The sequence below is a fragment of the Microcebus murinus genome, chromosome 10 (assembly GCF_040939455.1).
Source record: "Microcebus murinus isolate Inina chromosome 10, M.murinus_Inina_mat1.0, whole genome shotgun sequence".
NCBI classification, from domain to species: domain Eukaryota; kingdom Metazoa; phylum Chordata; class Mammalia; order Primates; family Cheirogaleidae; genus Microcebus; species Microcebus murinus.
The window spans coordinates 91,648,659-91,671,428 of NC_134113.1; the positions used below are offsets into that span (position 1 = coordinate 91,648,659).

The 22,770-nt window shown below is 34.8% G+C and overlaps 1 non-coding gene across 1 annotated transcript; it reads left to right on the plus strand.

The window, feature by feature from the left end:
* Positions 1–16,191: 16,191 nt before the first annotated feature.
* On the plus strand, positions 16,192–16,308 carry LOC142873497 (U5 spliceosomal RNA). The gene has a single exon (XR_012921519.1). It is a non-coding gene; the product is annotated as a U5 spliceosomal RNA (small nuclear RNA).
* Positions 16,309–22,770: the final 6,462 nt, after the last annotated feature.

Genomic DNA, 22,770 nt, shown 5'->3' on the forward strand with positions numbered 1-22,770 from the left:
GAAAGTAATATATATATCTTTTATTTTGGCATATTATGGGGGTACAGATTTTAAGGTTTCAATAAATGCCCATTCTCCCCCTCAGAAAGTAATATTAATAGTAACAAGAAGCAGAAGAGAAAAAATAAAATTTAATTAAAATAAATTTCAGAAGTCATCTATTTTCCAAGTTGCTTGAAAAAGTCTTCCAGTAGATTTTTTTATTTAATTTTAGGTTTTAAAAATATATATATATTTTAATTTTAGCATATTACAGGGGTATAAATGTTTAGGTTACATATATTGCCTTTGCCCCACCCAAGTCAGAGCTTAGGGCATGTCCATCCTCTAGACAGTGTGCACCACACCCATTAAGGTGTGTATTTACCCATCCCTTCTTCCCTCTCCCGTCTGCCCAGCACTCGATGAATGTTGCCACTATATGTGCACTTAAGTGTTGATCAGTCAATACCAATTTGTTGGTGAGTACATGTGGTGCTTGTTTTTCCATTCTTGTGATACTTCACTTAGTAGAATGGGATCCAGCTCTATCCAGGATAATACAAGAGGTGCTAGATCACCATTGCTTTTTGTGGCTGAGTAGAAATCCATGGTATACATAGACCACATTTTATTAATCCACTCATGTATTGATGGGCACTTGAGTTGTTTCCACATCTTTGCAATTGTGAATTGTGCTGCCATAAACCTTCCAGTGCAGATGTCTTCATTATAGAATGTCTTTTTTTCCTTTGGGTAGATGCCTAGTAGTGGGATTGTGGATCAAATACTATTTCTATTTTTAGCTCTTTGAGGTATCTCTAAATTACTTTCTACAGGGATTGTACTAGTTTGCAGACCCACCAGCAGTGTAAGAGGGATAAAAATCCACAAGCCTAGTATCTGCTGTCTACAGGAAACACATCTAACCCACAAAGATGACTTCCCACTGAAGGTCAAGGGATGGAAAACTATCATCCAGGCAAATGGAAGTTAAAAGAAAGCAGGGCTAGCTATACTACTTGCAGATAACATAAGCTTTAAAATAGCAAAAGTAAAAAAGGATAAAGATGGCCACTTTATAATGGTGAAAGGGAAGATCTAACCAGAAGATTTAACAGTTCTTAATATTTATGCACCCAATGCAGGAGCACCCAATTACACAAAGCAAACCTTGCATGATTTAAATAGCATGTTAAACAATACTGCCATAGTAGCAGGGGACCTCAACACTCCACTGAATGAATTGGATAGATCCTCCAAACATAAAATAAACAAAGAAATAAAGGGCTTAAAGAAAGCTCTTGATCAAAAAGATCTGACAGATCTCTACACAACATTCCAGCACAGTTGAATTTACATTCTTCTCAGCTGCCCATGGTTCCTTCTCCAAAATTGATAACATGTTAGGCCAAAAATCAGATCTCAAAAAATTCAAGAAAATAGAAATTATACCATGTGTCTTCTCTGACCATAGTGGCATAAAATTAGAGTTCAATTCCTATAGAAACACTCAATGCTTCACAAAGTCATGGAAACTAAACAATCTATTATTGAAGAATTATTGAGTCAAGGAGGAAATTCAGAGGGAAATCAAGAGTTTCTTCTAACAAAATAATGGAGCCACATGTTACCAAAACCTGTGGGATACAGCAAAAGCTTACCTGAGAGGAAAACTAATAGCAATAAACGCTCACATCTAAAAAACAGAAAGCTTAGATACTGACAACCTAATGAATAGACTCAAGGAATTGGAAATAGAAGAGCAAACCAATTCCAATCCTAGTAGAAGAAAAGAAATAACTAAGATCAAAGCAGAACTAAATGAAATGGAGAACAAGAGAATTATACGGAAGATCAATAAAACCAGAAGCTGGCTTTTGAAAAGATACACAAAATTGATAGCCCTTTTGCTAGACTGACAAGAACTCAAAGGGAAAAGACTCTAATAAACTCAATAAGAAATGAAAAAAGAGAGGTCACAACAGACACCACAGAAATGCAGGGGTTGTTTTTATAAAATGCCTTTTTTTTCCCTTTGGGTAGATCCTGGTAGTGGGATTGCTGGATTGAATGGTAGGTGTTCATTTATCTCTTTGAAGAATCTCCAGACTCCTTTCCATAGAGGTTGCACTAATTTGTAGTCATTTCTAACAGAATCCAAGCATTCCTTTCTCTCTGCATTCAACCCAGCATCTATTGTATTTTGACTTTTTACTAATGTCAATTTTGATAGCAGTAAGGTGATAATCTCATTGTAGTTTTAATTTGCATTTCCCTAATGGTTAGTGACATTGAGCATTTTTTCCTATGTTTGTTGGCTATTTGTATACTTTCCTTTGAAAACCCTTGTCTTTTGCCCACTTTTTGATGGGGTTGCTGGTTTTTTTACTTGCTGCTCTTTTTGAATGTTTTGTAGATTCTGGATATTAATCCTTTATTGGATGCTTAGTTTGCAAACATTTACCCCATTCTGCTGTAGTGTATCCATTCTTGATTGTTTCCTTTGCTTTGCAGAAGATTTTTAATTTAATTCTTATTTATTATTTTTGTTGTTGCTATATTTGCCTTGTGATCATAGCCATAATTTCTTTGCCTAGGCCAAGCTCTAGAAGAGTTTCTGTATGTTTTCTTATAGAATATTTAACGTTTCCTGCCTTACATTTAAGTCTTTTATCTATATTGAATTAATTTTTGTATATGGCAAGAGATATGGCTCCTGTTTCATTCTTCTGCTTGTGACTATCCAGTTTCCCAGTACCGTTTGTTGAATAGGGTGTGCTTTCTCCAGTGTTATGTTGTTAGTTTTGTTGAAGATGAGTTCATTGTAGGTAGTTGATTTCATTTCAGAGTTCTTTATTTTTGTTCCATTGGTCTATGTCTCTACTTTTATATCAGTAAGATGTTGTTTTGGTTACTATAGCCTTATATTATTTTTTTAGATCAGGTTATGTGATTCCTCCAGATTTGTTCATATTGCTTAAGAATGCTTTGGCTATTTGGGTTCTTCTTTGGTTACAAATGAAGCTTAGGATTATTTTATCTAGATATGTGAAATATGGCATTGATATTTTTATGGGGATTGTAAATGACTTTGGATAGTATGGACATTTTAATGATGTTAACTCAGCCAATCCATGAGCAAGGGATGTTTTTCCATTTGTTTGTGTCATCTGTGATTTCTTTCATCAGTGTTGCATAGTTCTCCTTATAGAGATCTTTCAGATTCTTGGTTAAGTATATTCCTAGGTATTTTATTTTCTTTGTAGCTATTTTGTCTTTTTCTTGTTTGGGGATTTTCTAGATGCAAGATCATATCGTTAATGAAAAGCAATAGTTTTACTTCCTCTTTCCTGATTTGGATACCCTTTATTTCTTTCTCTTGCCTGATTACTCTGGCTAGGAATTCCATTAGTATGTTGAATAGAAGTGATGGTAATGGGCACCCTTGTCTCATTCCAGTTCTTATGGATAATTCTTTCAACTTTTTTCCACTCATTATAATGTTAGCTGTGGGTTTGTCATATATCGCTTTTATAATTTTGAAGTATCTTCCATATATATGTATATGTATATGTATATAGCTTGAGTTTTCCTAATTGTCCCACAGTCATTTTAATGGAACATTAATAGATGCTGTATTGAAGATTTTTAAAAAATCTATTTACCAACATTTGATCCAGCAATCCCACTACTGGGTACATATCCAAAGGAAAAGAAGTCATTTTATCAAGAAGACATCTACATCCATATATTTATTGCAGCACAATTCACAATCACAAAGATATGGAATCAACCTAAGTGCCCAACAATTCATGAGTGGATTAATAAAATGTGGTATATGTATACCATGCAATTATACTCAGCCGTAAAAAATGAATTAATTCCTTTTGTAACAATCTGTATGGAATTATAGACTATGCTTCTTAGTGAAATATCACAAGAATGGGAAAACAAACACCACATATACTTGCTATTAAATTGGAACTAACTGAACAGTACTCATGTGAACAGATGGAAATAAAACTTAATGGAAATCAAGCAGGTGGGAAGGGGTGGAAGGTATAGGTAAAATCATACCTAACGGGTACAATGCACACTATCTGGGTGACTGGCACACATAGCTTTGTGTCAAGCAGTACAAAAGCAATCAATGTAACCAAAACATTTGTACCCCTGCAGTATCCTGAAATAAAAATCACTATAGTGGGATATAATTGATATCAAAACATTGCACATTTTAATGTATACAATTTGATGAGTTTGGACATACGTATACACCCATGAAACCATCAGTACAATCAAAGTCATAGACATGTTCATCACTTCCAAAAGTTTTTCCTTGAATGCCTTTATTTACTGAAGGGTGAGTATTAAGACATCAACATGAGATCTACCCTCTGAAGAAATTTTTCAGTGCACAGGACAGTGATATTAACTCTAGGTGCTATGTTGTACAGCAGATCTCTAGAGTATATTCATCTTGTACAACTGCAACTTCGTACCAGTTGAACAATTCCCTGTTTTTCTCTTCTCTTCCAAGCCCGTGGTAATCACCATTCTATTCTCTATTCTTATGAATTTGACTATTTTAGATACCTCACATAAGTGGAATCATGAAGTATTTGTCCTTCTGCATCTGGATAATTTCATTTGCCTTAATGTGCTCAAGATTAATCTATGTTGTCATGAATGGCAGGTTTTCTTTTTTTAACGGCTGAATAATATTTCATTGTATGTATAGACCACATTCTATTTTTCTATTCATCTACTAATGAATATTTAGGTTGTTTCTATATTTTGGCTATTCTGAATAATGGGAGTGAAGATATCTCTTTAAGAGACTGATTTCAATTCTTTTGAGTATGCTATATAGCCAATAGTGAGATTGCTGTGTCATATAGGAGTTCTATTTTTAATTTTTTGAGGGACCTCCATATTGTTTTCCATAGTGGCTACTTCATTTTACATTCCTGCCAACAGTGTTCAAGGGTTTCAATTTTTCCATATCCTTACAGATACTTATGTCTCTTTCTTTTTATAATAGTCATTCTAATAGGTGTTAGGTGCCATCTCATTGTGCTTTTTGATTTACATTTCACTAAAGATTAATGATGTTGAGCATTTTTTATATACTTGTTGGCCATGGGTATGAATTCTTAGGAGTAATGTATATTCAAGTCCTTCGTTCATTTTAAAATCAGGTTACCTTTTTTTTTTTTTTTTGCTTTTGCTTTTTTTTCTATTGAGTTGTAGGAATCCCTTATATATTTTTAGATATTAATTCCTTACAACATATAAGATTTTCAAATATTTCCCCACATTCTGCAGGTTCCTTTTCACTCTGTTGTTTCCTTTGCTATGCAAAAGCTTTTTAGTTTGATGAAGTCCCACTTGTCTAATTTTGCTTCTATTGTATATGCTTCTGTGAAGATTTAATCTTGTTAAAATGTCCATACTACCCAAATTCATTTATAGGTTCAAAGCAATCCATATCAAAAACACAATGGCATTTTACAGAAATAGGAAAAAAAAAAAACCCTAAGAGTCATATGAAACCACAAAAGACCCCAACTAGCCAAAACAATTTTGAGAAGAGCAAAGCTGGAGGCATTCCACTTCCTGATTTCAAAATATTATTACAAAGCTATAATCATTGAAAAAGTATAGTACTGGCATCAAAACAGACAAATAGATCAATGGAAAAGAATAGAAAACTCAGAAATTAACCCACATGTTCAACTGATTCCCAAGAAGGGGGCCAAAAATACATGATGGGCAAAGGATAATCTCTTTGACAAATGGTGTTGGAGAAACTGGACATCTACAAGCAGCAGAAGAAATTGGACCTTTATCATACACTAAGCACAAAATCAACTTAAAATGGAGTATATATTTAAACAAAAGAGCTGAAACTGTTAAACTCCTAGAAAAAGACAGGAAAAACTTACATAGAAATATTATACATATACAATTTAGAACTGGGAATATCCTAACTGTACTAAATATATTTTATCTCTTTCTTCTCCCCATCTTTTAATCTAAGATATGTGTAATAAATATTCTTTGACTCAATTAAAAATATATTTACATTGTTTTATTTTTCTTCCTTTTATTTCATCATATTATGGGGATACAAATATTGTTAGGGTTACATATATTGCCCCTGCCCCCCTCCCTCCCCCCGATGTGCTAGAGATTCAAGCGTGTCCAATTCCCAGGTGGTGCGCACTGCACACATGTAAGTATACACCTTCTCCTCCTCACCCCTCCCCTGCCCACTACCCGATAAAAAGTTTTATTTCTTTTTTGTTTGTTTTTTTTAATTTTGGTTACATTGTATATCTTTGCCTCTCCCTAAGAAGGGTTAGAGTTATGCCCTTCCCCTATTTTACATTGTTTTTAAAACAAATTTTTCATTTATTAATTTAACAAATATTTATTATCTCTTTTATGCCAAGCATGTATCTATGGTCTGAGGATACAGAAGAGGAAAAATAAAGAAAAGTCACTGTCCACATAAGTGAAATTATAGTAGAAAGAAGATGGATAATGAATGAGTAAATTATATATGCACTCAATGATCATAAGTGCTAGTGAAAAAAGTAAAATGGTCAAGGATATCTTATAGTATCAAAGAAAAGACGGCATGTTTAAATATACTAGTTAGGAAAGCCCTTGGTTGATCCATGTTTCAATTCATTTTTGTTTTAGTAATCAATTAATCTAAAATTTTACATTCTCTTGGATAACTGCAATTCATTATCTTTGCTGTTATAAAATGCCTTCTTGACAATGTAATTACCCACTGCCAATGGATTCATGATAGTATCATGAGGTTATATTTTCTGATATAAGAAATTTGAAAAATTTACTGAAGTTAACCAAGTTGTAAAAGTGCAAAATATTTATAACATTCTGCATTTTTTTATTGTTGTGGTTCTTTCATGACCACTAGGCCAAGAATAAGGAAAATCAAGCCAGGGATAGTTATTTCCTTCATAACTTCAGAAATGGGTATACAGCAGAGAATTCTGCTGAAACCTAGGTCCTCATTGAAATAAAATTGATATAAAGAGAGATAATGCCAGTTGCTTAAACCCTAATCTTAAAATTTAGACTTAAAGTCTATAATGATAACATGCAAAAAATAAAAACACACAAATTCATGTTTTTAGCATGATGAAGGATCAGAGAATACTAAAACTTCAAATTACTTATAAATAGGTACAAACCCATTTCTAGTGGTGTTATTCCTAGGTCACATCACTAACCTTTCATGGAGCTCTAGGGGTATCAGATAAACTGGCAATCCAGAGAGGGGAAAATCACACTAATTGAGAAAATTCCATAAAGGAGTCCCAACAGATAAGATTTCTGAGTAGGGGAAAAGATTTAAAAGTTTGTTCTGGACTCCACAAGTCAGTCTTGGAAAAAGAATACTTGTGGGGAGAAGAGGGTACAAAACAAGGAAGAAGCACATTTGAAACCTGCTCAGTAAAGGGGGAAAAGCAAATATATGTTTGTGTAAAAGACAGGGTGTCAGGATAATCTTGAACAAAATGACATTTAACACATAAATATACACACCAATAAAATCTTTTCTCCCCTTCTCTCTCCAAAAATCCATCCATTTAAGAGGCTGCATTGCATTTTATTAAGGATATTCTAGACATAGGAATCTGACAAAGTGCTCCAGCCATCATCCCAGTCCACAAAAAGCATTTTTCATCTATACGTATACACAGAAAGGGAGAGCACAGAAATGAGAATCAAAACATTTAAGCTCATAAAATTTTACTATAAAATAGCTATGAAACACAAGAAAATAACACTTAAATAGAATATAACACTTAAAACTTATTTAAATATCCTAAAACAAACAACAAAAAATTAGACCAAAACTTCATAAGAACCAGACTGCATAAAGTGGAAACAAATGCAATAATTCTTTTATTTTCCCATTTTTACTCATCTATTATTATAAACACTTTTCACCTAAATAATAGATTTTATAGCTACAGGATCCTTCTTGGAAACATTCTATATTTTAGTTGCTTTCAGTATCAACTTTGCTCATATAAGTCTTTATTTTGTTCAATTTTCATCATCAAGATAAGGATTATAATGTTTATTATATAATTTTAGAACATAATTTAAATTATCTATTCTGTCAGAGTAGTTATTTAATATAATGTATTCTATATAAAACCATAATCCAAATCTTTGACAATTAAAATTGTTTGGAAGAACTTTCTGTTCAAAGTCTAAATGGAGTAGCTTACAACTGATGCACACTCTTGTGATAAAAATAGACAAATCCAGTTTTCCCAGCACCATTTACCATGGAGTACTATTCAGCTGTAAGAAACAATGGTGATCTAGCACCTCTTGTATTTTCCTGGATAGAGCTTGAACCCATTCTACTAAGTGAAGTATCCCAAGAATAGAAAGATAACCACCACATGTACTCACCAGCAAATTGGTTTTAACTGACCAACACTTAAGTGCACATATAGGAATAACATTCATCGGGTATTGGGCAGATGGAGGGGGGAGGGGATGGGTATATACATACATAATGAATGTGATGCACACCATCTGGGGGATGGACACACTTGAAGCTCTGACTCAGGAGGGAAGGGGAGACAAGGACAATATAAGTAACCTAAATATTTGTACCCTCATAATACACTGAGATAAAAAAACAACATTATTCCAGTTACAAACCACTTAAGTATGTATAACTAGCATTATCAAAGATAATAGATTTGGTTTTGTAAATAAAAAATAAAACAAAAACATGTATAAAATGAGTGTCAATGCTATACAGCCCACCATTTTTTATAAGTAACTTTCCCTTAGCAGGAATATTCTGTATTCCATGGATGTTCATTGTACTTAATATCATGAAATAAAAGGGGAAAAAAAAGACTCATGTTATGAATAAACACAGAATTTATCAAAGTCTTAAAAAAACAGACAAATTAAAATATCAAAGAAAAACTCATATTGGAAACATTAGTCAAACTAAAGCTGGAAGATTTCCAAGGTTTCAGATTTTTGGCTCAGAGTTCTCCTTAATACTTAGAGTTTGGGTTGCAGAAATCTATAGGTTTATTAGCTCAAGGAGTCAGTGCATTTTGGTTTGATAGAAGAAAATAGGAATTGGGGGAGGGATTTTGGAACAGAAAGAAGTCCTAGAAGGGGTGACCCCCAAAATATGCTAATAAAATCCACTCATGTTCCCAGTACCATTTATTGAATAGGGCTTCCTATCCCCAGTTGTTGTCTTATTTGTTCTTACTGATTTGTTTGAGTTCCTTGTAGATTCTAGTTATTAGCCCTTTATTGGATGTGTAGATTGTGAATATTTTCTCCTATTTGTAGGTTGTCTATTTTCTTTATTGATTATTTCCTTAGCTGTGTAGAAGCCCTTTAATTTAATCAAGCCCCATTTATCTATTTTTGTTGGCACTGGAATTGCTACTGGGACCTTAGTCACAAATTCTTTGCCTAGACTGATATCTAGAAGAGTTTTTCCTACAATTTTTTCTAGAATTCTTATGGTTTCATGCCTTGAATTTAAGTCTTTTATCCATCTTGAATTAATTTTTGTGAATGTAGATAGATAGGTGTCCTGTTTCATTCTTCTGCAAGTGGCTATCCATTTTTCACAGCACCATTTATTGTAGGGCTTCTTTTCTCCAGTGTGTGTTGTTTGATTTTTCAAAGATCAGTTGGCTGTAGGTTAGATGGTTTTATATCTGGATTCTCTATTTTGTTCCATTGATCTATGTCGCTATTTTTGTACCAATATCATGCTCTTTTGGTTACTATGGCCTTGTAGTTAGCTTGAAGTCCGTAATGTGATGTCTCCAGATTTGTTCTTTCTGCTTAAGATTGCCAAAAGCTAATTTTTGAAAAGATAAATGACATCTATAAACCCCTAGGCAGACTGACCGCCCCCAAAAAGGAAAATCATAACAAAGAAGTAGATATAACTATAAACCCCACAGACATTTAAAGGAAGTAACATCTGTCAGAGGTCAACTCTTAGTAGTTTTTTCTTTTTTACTATCCCTGAGTAAAATTCTCTTGTAAAAATGTACCAGTTTATTTATTCACAAAGGGGTGGAGTATCTTGGATGACTCCAGTTTGGGACAATTATAACAACTAAAGCTACTATAGACATTCATTTATTATCATTAATAATTATTCATTATTATTAATGAATAATGAATATTCATTATTATTAATAATTTACCATATTAATACCATATTAATAATTTACCATATTATTATTGTTAAAGTTTTATTGTAAAGTTTTATTGTTAAAGTTTATTGTAAAGTTTTTGCATCTATGTTCATAAGAGATATTGTGCTGCCATAAACATTCAAGTGCAATGTCTTTTTTATAGAACATCTTTTTTTCTTTGGGTAGATGCCTAGTAGTAGGATTGCTGGAGCAAATAATGTTTCTATTTTTAGCTCTTTGAGATATCTCCAAATTACTTTCCATGGAGTTGTACTAATTTTCAGTCCCAGCAACAGTGTGCATGTTTCTGTCTCTCCACATCCATACCAGCATTTTCTGTTTTGAGAGTTTTTGATAAAGGTCATTCTTACTAGAGTTAGGTGATATCTCATTGAGGTTTTGATTTGCATAACCCTGATGATTAGAGATGCTGAGCACTTTTTTATGTTTGCTGGCCATTATTCTGTCTTCTTTCGAAAAGTTTCTGTTCATGTCCTTTTCCCACTTTTTAATGTGGTTATTAGATTTTTTCTTGTTAATTTTCTTAACTTCTATATAGATTCTTGTTATCAGCCCTCTGTTGGATGTGTAGCATACAAATATTTTCTCCCATTCTGTAGGTTGTCTGTTTAATCACAATTTCCCTGGCTGTGCAGAAGCTTTTTAATTTGATCAGATCCCCTTTATTTATTTTGGTTGTTGTTGTGATTGTCTTCATAAATTCTTCATAAATTCTTTGCCTAGGCCAATGTCTATTAGAGTTTTTCCAATATTTCCTTCTAGAATTCTTAAGGTTTCATGCCTTAGGTTTAAGTCTGTTATCCACTGTGAATTGATTTTTGTGAGAGGTGAGAGATGTGTATCAAGTTTAAATCTGCTGCACTGGTTATCCAGTTTCCACAGCACCATTTATTGAATAGAGATTATTTTCTCCAGTGTATGTTTTTGTGTGTATGTTTGATTTGTGTGTATGTTTGTCAAAGATTAGCTGGCTATATGAGGATAGCTTTATATCTGGGTTTTCGGTCCTATTTCAAAGGTCTATATCTCTGTTTTTGTGCCAGTATCATGTTGTTTTGGTTACTATATCCCTGCTGTATAATTTGAAGTCAGGTAATGTAATTTCTCCAGATTTGTTCTTTTTGCTGAAGATTGCTTTGACTATTCGGGTTTTAGTTGATTCCAAATGAAATTTAGGATTATTTTTTCTAGATCTGTGAAATATAATGTTGGTATTCTGATAGGGATTCCATTGAGTCTGTAAATCACTTTGGACAGTATGGACATTTTAATGATGTTGATTCTGCCAAATTGATGAGAAAGAGATATTTTCTCATTTGTTTGTGTCATCTATGATTTCTTTCCTCAATATTTTGTAGTACTACTTATAGAGATCTTTCACCTCCATGGTTAAGATTATTCTCAGGTATTTTATTTTTTTATAGCTATTGTGAATGTTATTGAGACCTTGATTTGACTCTCAGTTTGACTGTTATTAGTATATAGAAATGCTACTTATTTGTGCACATTGATCTTATAACCTGAGACTCCACTGAATTTATTTATCAATTCTAGGAATCTTTAAGGTTTGGTAGATACAAGAGTATATATTCAGCAAATAGGGATAGTTTGACCTCCTCTTTCTCAATTTGGATTCTTTTCCTCTAGTCCCGGATCTTTCTCAAGGATAGAACATACATTAGGCCACAAAAACATCTAAAAAATTTGAAGAAAAATTGAAATCATATCAAGTATTTTCTCTGAACACAATGGAATAAACCTAGAAATGCATAACAAGAGGATCTTTGGAAACAATACAACATATGAAAATTCAATAATATGCTCCTTAATGACCAGTACAAAAAAGAAGAAATTAGAAGGGAAATTAAAAAATTTCTTGAAACAAATGAAAATGTCATATCAAAACATATGGGATACAGCAAAGCAGTACCAAAAGAAAAGTTTGGAGCAATAAGTGCTAACATTAAAAAGATAGAAAACTTACAATAAATAACCTAACAATGTATCTTAATGAACTAGAAAAACAAGAACAAATAAAACTCAAAATTAATAGAAGACAATAAATAGTAAAGATTAGAGCAGAAATGAATAAATAGAACCAAAAGCAATACAAAATATGAAAAGTCCATTTTATGAAAAGAAAACCAAAATTGACAAAACTTTAGGCAGACCAAGTAAGAAAAAAAAAGATATCATAAATAAATAGAATCATAGACTACAAAGCAGACATTACAGCCAATACTGGAGAAATTCAAGGGAGAAATTCAATCACTAGAGACTATTACTATCAACTATATGACAATAAATTGGAAAACCTAGAGGAAATGGATAAATTCCTAGATACATATAACCTATAAATATTGAACCAGGGAGAAATCAAAAATCTCTATGAACCAATAACTAGTAATAAGAGAGAAGCATTAATAAAAATTCTTCCATCAAAAAAAAGCCCAGGACCCAATGGCTTCACCAATGAATTCTACCAAGCATTCAAGGAGGAACTAATACTAATCCTACAAATCTATTTCATAAAATTGAGGAGGGAATACACCCAAATTCATTTACAAGGCCAGTGTCATGCTGACACCAAAACCAAATAAGACACAACAACAACAAAAAAAGAAAGTTATAGGTCATTTTGATGATGAACATAGATACAAAAATACTCAATAAGGTATTAGCAAACCAAACTCATCAACACATTAAAAAGATTATTCATTATGATCAAGTGGGATTCATCCAGAAATGAAAGAATGGTGCAACATATGCAAGTCAATTAATGTGATACATCATATCAACAGAACAACAGACAAAATCATATGAATATTTTAATTGAAGCTGAGCAAGCCTTTAATAAATTTCAGCATCCCTTCATGATAAAAGCTATCACAAAACTGAGTTTAGAAGGAAAATACTACAATAAAAGCTATATATGAAAGACTCACAGTTAATATCATACTGAATGGAAATAAACTGAAAGCTTTTTCTCTGTTATGTGGTAAAAAAAAAGGATGCCCACTTTCATCTCAGTTATTCAACATAGTACTGGAAGTTCTAGCTAGAGAAATCAGACAAGAAAAAGAAATAAGGGACATCTAAATTGGAAGCAAAGAAGTCAAATTATCTCTTTTTGCAGATGATATATATTCTTAGGCAAGACTCCACTAGAAAACTACTAGAAATGATAACTAAGGTCAGTGAAGTTGCAGGATGTGAAATCAAAATACAAAAATCTGTAATGTTTTTATATGTCAACAGTGAAAAAAATCTGAAAAAAAAATAAAAAAAGTAATCTGATTTACAATGGCTACAAATAAAATAAAATACCTATGAATAATCTTAATCATTGAAAAAGATACAAAAAATTAGAAAGATATTCCATGCACATGGATTATAATAATTAATATTGTTAAAATGTCCATATTCCCCAAAGCAATGTAGAATGCAACCCTTATCTAAATACCAATGAAATTTGCTACAGATATAGAGAAAAAATTCCTAAAATTGGATCCACAAAAGACCTTAAGTAACCAAAGCCATTCTGAGGAAAAAGAACAAAACTGAAGAAATCACATTACCTGACTTCAAATTTTGTTATAGATATGTAGTAACCAGAATGGCATGCAGTTGCCATAAAACAAACACACAGACCAATGCAACAGAGTAGAGAACCCAGAAATCAATCCACGCATGTACAATGAACTCATTTTCAACAAAGATGCCAAAACGTACATTTAGGAAAGGAAAGTTTCTATAAATTGTGCAGTGAAAACTGGATTTTCATTTGAGAAGAATGAAACTAGACCTCTTTCTTTCACCATATGCAAAGATCAAATACAAATGGATTAAAAATTTAAATATAAGACCTGAAAGTATGAAATTGCTGAAAGAAAACATTAGGGAAATATTCCAGGTCATGGTCTGGGCAATGATTTCTTGAGTAATACCTCAAAAACACAGGCAACTCAAGCAAAATTGGACAAATGAGATCACATCAAACTAAAAAGCTTCTGTACAGCAAAGGAAATAATGAACAAAGTAAAGAGACAAGCCACAGAATGGTAGAAAATACTTGCAACTACCCATTTGACAAGGGATTTATTACTAGAATATAAGGAACTCAAACATCTCAATGAGAAAAAAATCAAATAATCCAGTTTAAAAATAGGCATGAATAGACATTTCTCAGAAGGCATATTAATACAATTGCCCAACAGGTATATGGAAAAATGCTCAATGATAATGACATCATTAGCCATCAGATAAATGTAGATCAAAACTACAATGAGATATCATCTCACTGCAGATAAAATGGCTTTTATCTGAAACACAAGCCATAACGAATGCTGGCGAGGATGTGGAGAAAGGGGAACATTCATACACTGCTGATGGGAATGTAAATTAGTACAACCACTATGGAGTACACTGTGGTAGTTCCTAAAAACTTAAAATAGAAGTACCATATGATCTAGTAATCCCACTGCTGGGTATATATGTCCAAAGGAGAGGAATTAAGTATATTGAAAAGATAACTGCACTCATGTTTATCACAGCACTATTCACAATGGCCGACATTTGGAGTCAACCTAAGTGTCCATCAACTGATGAATGAATAAAGAAAATGTGGTATATATACACAATGGGATATTCAGCCACAATAAAGAATAAAATCTTATCATTTCCAACAACATGGATGGAAGAGGATAATGTTATGTTAAGTGAAATAAGCCCTGCACAGAGAGACAAATGCCACATGTTCTTGCTCATATGTAGCAGCTAAAATTTAAAACAATAGCTCGCATGGAAACAGAGAGTAGGATGACTATTACCAAAGTCTGGGAAGTGTAATGGGGAGGGGGAGAATTACTGGGATGTTAAGTGGGTGTGAAAATATAGTTAGATAGAATTCACAAGATCTAATATTGGATATCCCAAAAGTATAACTATAGTCAACAGTGAGTTATTATATACTTTTAAATAGCTAAAAGTGTGGGATTAGTATATTCCTAACAAAATGAAATGAAAAAATGCTTGAGGTGATGGATACCCCAATTACTCTGTTTTGATTGTTTGCATTGTATGCCTGTGTCAAAACATCACATATACCCTGTAAATATGTATGATTATTATGTTTCCATGATAATTAAAAATTAAAAAAAAAAAACCTCAGTGGGAGGAGGGGCCCCTGGGAAGAACTAAGCATCCAGGAAGTAGAGTTGGAGGGAGACTCACATTTCAGTGTATATTCTTCTGCGCCTTTTTAATTTTGAGCAGGTGAATATATTACCTACCCCAAAATAAATATTTTTAAACCACACAAAAAATTATGACAGTGCTGAAAATTCATGTTGCCATAACATGATAGCACAAGGCATTACTCATGTGTCTGGGGAGATGCTGGTGTAAACAAACCTACTGTGCTGCTACTCATATAAAAGAATATAGTACATAATACTTGATAGTGATCAGTAACAATACTACTGGTTGCTGGTTTATGTATTTATTATATTTTACATTTTACTGTCATTATAGAGTACAAAATGTTACTAAGCTAAGGTCATTTTTTTTTTTTTGAGACAGAGTCTCACTGTTGCCCAAGCTAGAGTGCCGTGGCGTCAGCCTAGATCACAGCAACCCCAAACTCCTAGGCTCAAGCAATCCTTCTACCTCAGCCTACTGAGTAGCTGGGACTACAGGTATGCGCCACCATGCCAGGCTAATTTTTTCTATATATTTTTAGTTGGCCAATTAATTTCTTTCTATTTTTTAATAGAGACGTGGTCTCACTCTTGCTCAGGCTGGTTTTGAACTCCTGACCTTGAGCGATCCCCCTGCCTCGGCCTTCCAAAGTGCTAGTATTACAGGCATGAGCCACCGCGCCCAGTTTAAGGTCAATTTTTTACTGAAGAAAAAATTTATTAGTAAATTTAGTGTACTCTGGTTTCTCTTCAAAATGAATAAATCTTTCGCCTTTTACTAAAGATTTCTGTGGAAAGAGACAGTTACGAGTTGGTAACCACATTTTTTGACGTCTTGCTTAGGCAAGGCTAAGTATAAAAAAATAATAATAAATAAGTAAATTTAGTGTAGTCTAAGTGTACAATGGTTATAAAGTCTTTAGAAGTGTACTGTAATATCCTAGGCCTTCACATTCATTCACTGACTCATCCACAGAAGCTTCTAGTCCTGCCAGCTTTTTTCATGGTAATTACCTTATACAGGTCTATCATTTTTCATCACTTAGTCTGTAATTTTATTGGACTTTTTATGTTTATATGTGTTTAGATAAGCAAATATATATCATGGTGTTACAATTTTCTACAATATTCAGTACAGTAACAAGCTTTGCAGGTTTGTAGTCTAGGAGCAATAGGCTAAATGAAATAGCCTAAGTGTATGGTACACTATATCACCTAGGTATTTATAACTATACTCTATGATGTTAACATGATTGTGAAATAGCCTAATAGTATTTCTCAGAGAATGTCCCTCTTATTAAGTGAGACATGACTGTATAATGTTATGTAATTGAAAATACCAAGTGGATATTTTTAGGAATAATAAACATAGGCATCACAAATTTAAAAAAGGAACATTAGTTAACATGACATTATTTGGCATACTTAATGAATTATTTTGTTGTTTTTATTTTATAATGTAGCTAATAGAAAAGATCATTAAATTTATGAGAATAAATATGTACACATGTTTATTTCATAAGCTAGAAATGCATATAGCGTGCACACAAACATATGCCCATATAAGATTATTAATTTAGCTTATGAAAATAAATTAAAATATAATGAACACAAACACACATATAGCTAACCAACATTATCCATTCTTGGAAGGCTCAAATGCTAGTAGAGATTTCAGGAACATAAATTAGATTTAAATTCCATTTTCCTAGATTAGAAAGTTATGGATTTGGGTTTTTCTGAACTCGATCTTCAAATGGTTGTATGGAAGTGAATATCCTTCAGAGTTGCAAATAACTAAATATTCCCCCTTTTAGGATACAAGATGAGAAATGATGATAATATTTTCATTGGATAAAAACAAAATGATTTAAACTATTTTTCTTCTTTTAATTTCAAAATATTAAGGAACTACAACAGTTTTTGTTACCTGGATCATTTTATAAGGCTTAAGTCAGGGCTATTAGTGGTCCTGTTTCATTCTTCTACAAGTGCCTGTCCCATGTTCCCAGTACCATTTATTGAATAGGGCTTCCTATCCCCAGTGTTTGTTGCTGTCTTATTTGTCAACACCCAACTAATGTTCATTGCACCTGTCCAGGAGGTTTTTAACCCCTCCTCTCCTCCCTCTCCCCCTTCTTGATTTCCAATGACTTTTACTTCACTCTGTGCCCATGTGTGCCCATGGATTACTTCCAAATTATTTAAGAGTATATGTGGTATTTGATTTTTGCATTCCTGAGATACTACACTTAGGATAGTGGCCTCTAGCTCCATCCTAGTGGCTCCAAAAGACATTAATTTATTCCTTTTACAGCTGAATAGAAATTCATGAGTTTTGTGTGTATGTTAATATATGCATCACTTGGTAGTCACTTAGGTCGATTCCACATCTTTGCAATTGTGAATTGTGCTGCAATAAACATTTAAGTGTCAGTGTCTTTTAGACGAAATGACTCTTTTTCCTTGGGGAAGATGCCCAGGATGGTACTGCTGGGTGGAGTGGTAAATCTACATTTATCTCTTGGGGGAATCTCCATACTGTTTTCCATAGAGGCTATACTAATTTGCAGTTTCACCAACAGTGTATAAGGGTTCCTTTCTCTCTGCATCCACATCAGCATCTATTGTCTTTTGACTTTTCAATAATAGCCATTCTGACAGGAGTAAGGTGGTATCTCATTAAGGTGGTTTTAATTTGCACTTCCTGATGATCAGTGATGTTGAACATTTCTTCACATGTATGTTGGCCATTTGTCTATCTTCTTTTGCAAAACTGATCTTCATATTTTCAGTCCACTTTTTAATGGAATTCTTTGTTTTTTCTTGCTGATTTGTTTGATCTTTGTAGATCTGGATATTAGTCCTTTATCAGATATACCATTTGTGAATATTTTTTCCCACTCTGTAGTTTATCTCTTTACTCTGTTACTTCCTTGGCTGAAGCCTTTTAATTTAATCAAGCCTTATCTATCTATCTATCTATCTATCTATCTATCTATCTATCTATCTATCTATCTATTTTTTATTTATCAGTGTTATTACTGCCTCTGGGATCTTAGTCATAAATTCTTTGCCTAGGCCAGTATCTAGAAGAGTTTTTCAAACATTTTCTTAGAGAATTTTTACGGTTTCATGTCTTACATTTAGGTCTTCTATCCACCCTGAATTAATTTTTGTATATGATAAGAGATAGTGGTCCTGTTTCATTCTTCTACAAGTGCCTGTCCCATGTTCCCAGTACCATTTATTGAATAGGGCTTCCTATCCCCAGTGTTTGTTGCTGTCTTATTTGTCAATGATCAGTTTGTTATAGGTAGATAGTTTTCTATCTGGGTTCTCTATTCTGTTCCATTGGTCTATGTCTATATTTTTATACCAATATTATGCTATTTGCATTACTATATCCTCATAGTATAATTTGAAATCTGATTATGTGAAGCTTCCATATTTCTTCCTTTTACTTAAGATTGCTTTGGCTATTCAGGCTGTTTTTTGGTTCAAAATGAAGCATAGATATTTTTACCAGATTTGTGAAATATGATGTTGGTATTTTGATGGGGATTGCACTGAATCTGTAACTGACTTTGGGCAGTGTGGATATTTTAACAACATTGATTCTACCAATCCATGAGTATGGTATGTTTTTCCATTACTTTGTGCCATCTGTGATTTCTTTCATCAGTGTTTCATAGTTCTCCTTATAGAGATTATTCACTCTCTTGGCCAAATATGTTTCTAAGTATTTAATTTTATTTGTAGCTATTCTGAATGGTATTGAGTCCTTGATTTGCTTCTCTGCTTCACTGTTATTAGTATATAGAAATGCTACTGATTTGTGTACATTGATTTTGTAACCTGAGACTTTCCTGTAGAAAGTCATTTCTAGGATACTTTTGTTGGAGTCTTTAGGATTCTCTAGATATAAGATCATATCATTAGTGAAAAGTGATAGTTTGACCAGCTCTTTCCTGATTTGGATATCCTTTATTTCTTTCTCTTGCCTCATTGCTCTGGCTAGAACCTTTAGTTCTATGTTGAATAGACTTGGTGACAGCATATATGATTTTTTTCTTCCAGTTCTTAGCATGAATTCTTTCAACTTTTCCCCATTCAGTAGGATGTTGGCTGCAAGTTTGTCACAGATGGCTTTTATAATTTTGTGTTCGTTTTGACTTCTGTTTATGTCGTGATTCATATTTATTGATTACATATGTTGAACCATCCTTATATCCCTGGGATGAAGCCCACTTGGTCTTGCTAAAGTATGTTTTTGATGTGCTGGTTTGCTAGTATTTTGTTAAGAAGTTTTGCATCTATGTTCTTAAGAGTTATTGGTCTGTAGTTTTCTTTTTTTGTTGTGTCATTTCCTGCTTTTGGTGTCAAGGTGATACTGGCTTCATAGAATGATTTAGGAAAGATTATCTCCTTCTTGATATTATGGAAAAATTTCTGTAGGATGGGTACAAGTTCTTCTTTACAGATTTAGTAGAATTTGGCTGTGAATCCATCTAGTCTGGGGCCTTTTGTTGGTTGAGAGATTTTTTATTACTGCTACAATCTCATTTTTCATTGTTTATCTGCTCAGGGGGTTCTCTTTCTTCCTGATTAAGTTTTGGGAGATTGTGTGCTTCTAGGAATTTGTCCATTTCTTCTACATTTTCTAGTTTATGTGGGTAGAGATTTTCATAGTATTCATGGATGATGTTCTGTGTTTGGTATAATATCAGTTGTTATGTCTCCTTTTTCATTTTGATTGAGCCTATTTGAGTCCTTTGTTTTCCTAGCTAATCTATCAAGAGGTCTAATGATTTTGTTTATGTGTTCAAAGAACCAAGTTTTTGTTTCATTGATGCTTTATGTTTTTTGTTTGTTTGCTTTTTATTTAATTTCTTTCTTCTCTGAGCTTTATTATTTGTTCTCATCTACTGGCTTTGGGTTAGGTTTGCTTTTCCTTCCCTAGGTCTTTGAGATGTGACATTAGGTTGTTATTTTGTGAGCTTTATGTCTTTTTGATGTAAGCATTTAAGGCTATGAATTTTCCTGTTAGGAATGGTATTGCTATATCCCATAGACTTTGATAGCTTGTGTCCCCTTTGTCTCACTAACTCTCCTACTTAGTGAGAAGAAGGGGAGGTCTCTTTATGGCACTTTTGTGTCTTACTCTTGAATATTGACTTTGCAGGGGAGAGGCGGTTGCCTGAAAGCCTGTAGGGCTGCCCTTCGGTTTTGACTGATTCCCCTGTGATTGTCACAGTTCAAGCAGGTGCTAAATGATACTGGTGCAATGTGGTGGGTTGTTACCCAGGTTACTGTTGGAAGCTAGAGTTGGGGGTTGGGTTGGACCCTTTCTTCAGAGTCTAGTGTTGTGGGGGATTGCTCTACCCAGCTTTTTCTGCAGAGGTCACACTGGCAGCCTGAATGAGGCTAACTAGGTAGTGGTTGTGGGTATCTGCCTTGTGTGCATTTGCTTGAACCAGGTCCAGGTGTAATAGTGGCTCCAGTATGGGGGTCTCTTGCCAGATCTTGGGGGCTTCAGTTGGTTCCACTGGACCAGTAGCAGTGGTGGAGACTCAGGGTGGGGTCCCATCCAGGCACAATGCTGGAATCTCGGAGCTGGAATCCTGGGCCCCATGGTGCTCAGCAGACACCAGTGCTGAGCCATGGTCCTGTGTTTTATGCTGGAGCTTCAGGTGGGGATAGAAGTATTCTCATGGCAGGGCAGGAAGCTGTGTGGGTGGGGTCGCCAGGTCAGACCACAGAGAGGGAACCACAGGGGTTGGGACCCACAGCAAGGACATGGATCCTGGGCATGGGGACTGAGGATGAGGAGCCTCATGGTTGGGTGCAGTTTTAGCATCCGGGAACCACAGAGGTGAGGCCTCACTGGCAGGAGGCTGTTCTCAAGCGTGGACACCGAGGATGCTGAGCTGCGCATGTGGGTAGCAGCATCAGCAACATGAGAATGGTGGAATTGGATCTGCATGGGCTGGGCAGCAGCGTCCAGGTTGCAGGGAGTGGCGGGCTGTGGTCTGGTGCCAACAGGTGGCCTGGCTTCCACTCCCACACTAGTTCCGCGAAGGCTGCTGTCCCAGGCTTCCCAGGTGGTGTCTGTGGTGCTTGAGGTGCCTCCTCTGCTCAGATCCCGCACTGGCCGGGCAGAGTGCTCACTCCCAGTCACAAGGCATGGCTCTGGCCAGCAGCCCCTCTGCCCACTCGCTCTGCATCCCAGTGGGGATGATGCCAAGGCTGTTGCAGCAAAGCAAGCCCCATGCAGACCTGGCACCCTGCACCTGACAGCTCAGAGTGGCCTCAGCTGCAGAAACCTGGGATTGGAAACCAACCGATCCGTTCTGCGATCACTGACCAGTACAATGTCTGCACTGACTCCGTGCAGCTCCTCGTCGGTCCAGAGGTCCGTGGGGCTAGAGGGGTCCACCTCACAACTCCGGTCGCAATGCCTGTGCGATGGACGTGGAGCCCCAGAGTTCTCTTCTGTCCTTCTTCAGGTATAGATGCCACCCCAAATTCCCTTTGATCTCGCCCAGTGAATTGCCCCTTCACCTTCTTCTGCACTCTGAATATTACCCCGGAGTTTTACAACGTTCTTTCCAAGAAGAACCTGCCTTTAACTTTCAATCCTCTCCTTGAGAGCATGTGCCACTGTTTCTAGGCCTTCATCTTGCCCCGCTCCCTCTTAAAGGTTTTTTTTTTTTTTGAGACAGAGTCTCGCTTTGTTGCCCAGGCTAGAGTGAGTGCCGTGGCGTCAGCCTAGCTCACAGCAACCTCAAACTCCTGGGCTCAAGCAATCCTCCTGCCTCAGCCTCCTGAGTAGCTGGGACTACAGGCATGCGCCACCATGCCCGGCTAATATTTTCTATATATATTGGTTGGCCAATTAATTTCTTTCTACTTATAGTAGAGATGAGTCTCTTGCTCAGGCTGGTTTCCAACTCCTGACCTTGATCAATCCGCCCGCCTCGGCCTCCCAGAGTGCTAGGATTGCAGGCGTGAGCCACCGGGCTGGCCTAAAGTCTTTCTTTTGATGTTCATGTGTCCTGTAACTTTTGTGTTAAATGTCTACTTACTTTGTCCTCACTATTTTGTAGTTAGGGGAATTATTATTATTTTTTTTTATTATTTCCCTTCCCCTATTTTGTTTGACTAAGACTTTAATCATTTACAACAAATATTTCTATTAAAATACAGTTAGTCATGGTGGGGAATGAATCAATGAGCACTCTAATAAATAGTGATTTAATATTTCAATCTCTGGAATGCCGATATATTTAAAATTGATTAATATTTTCAGA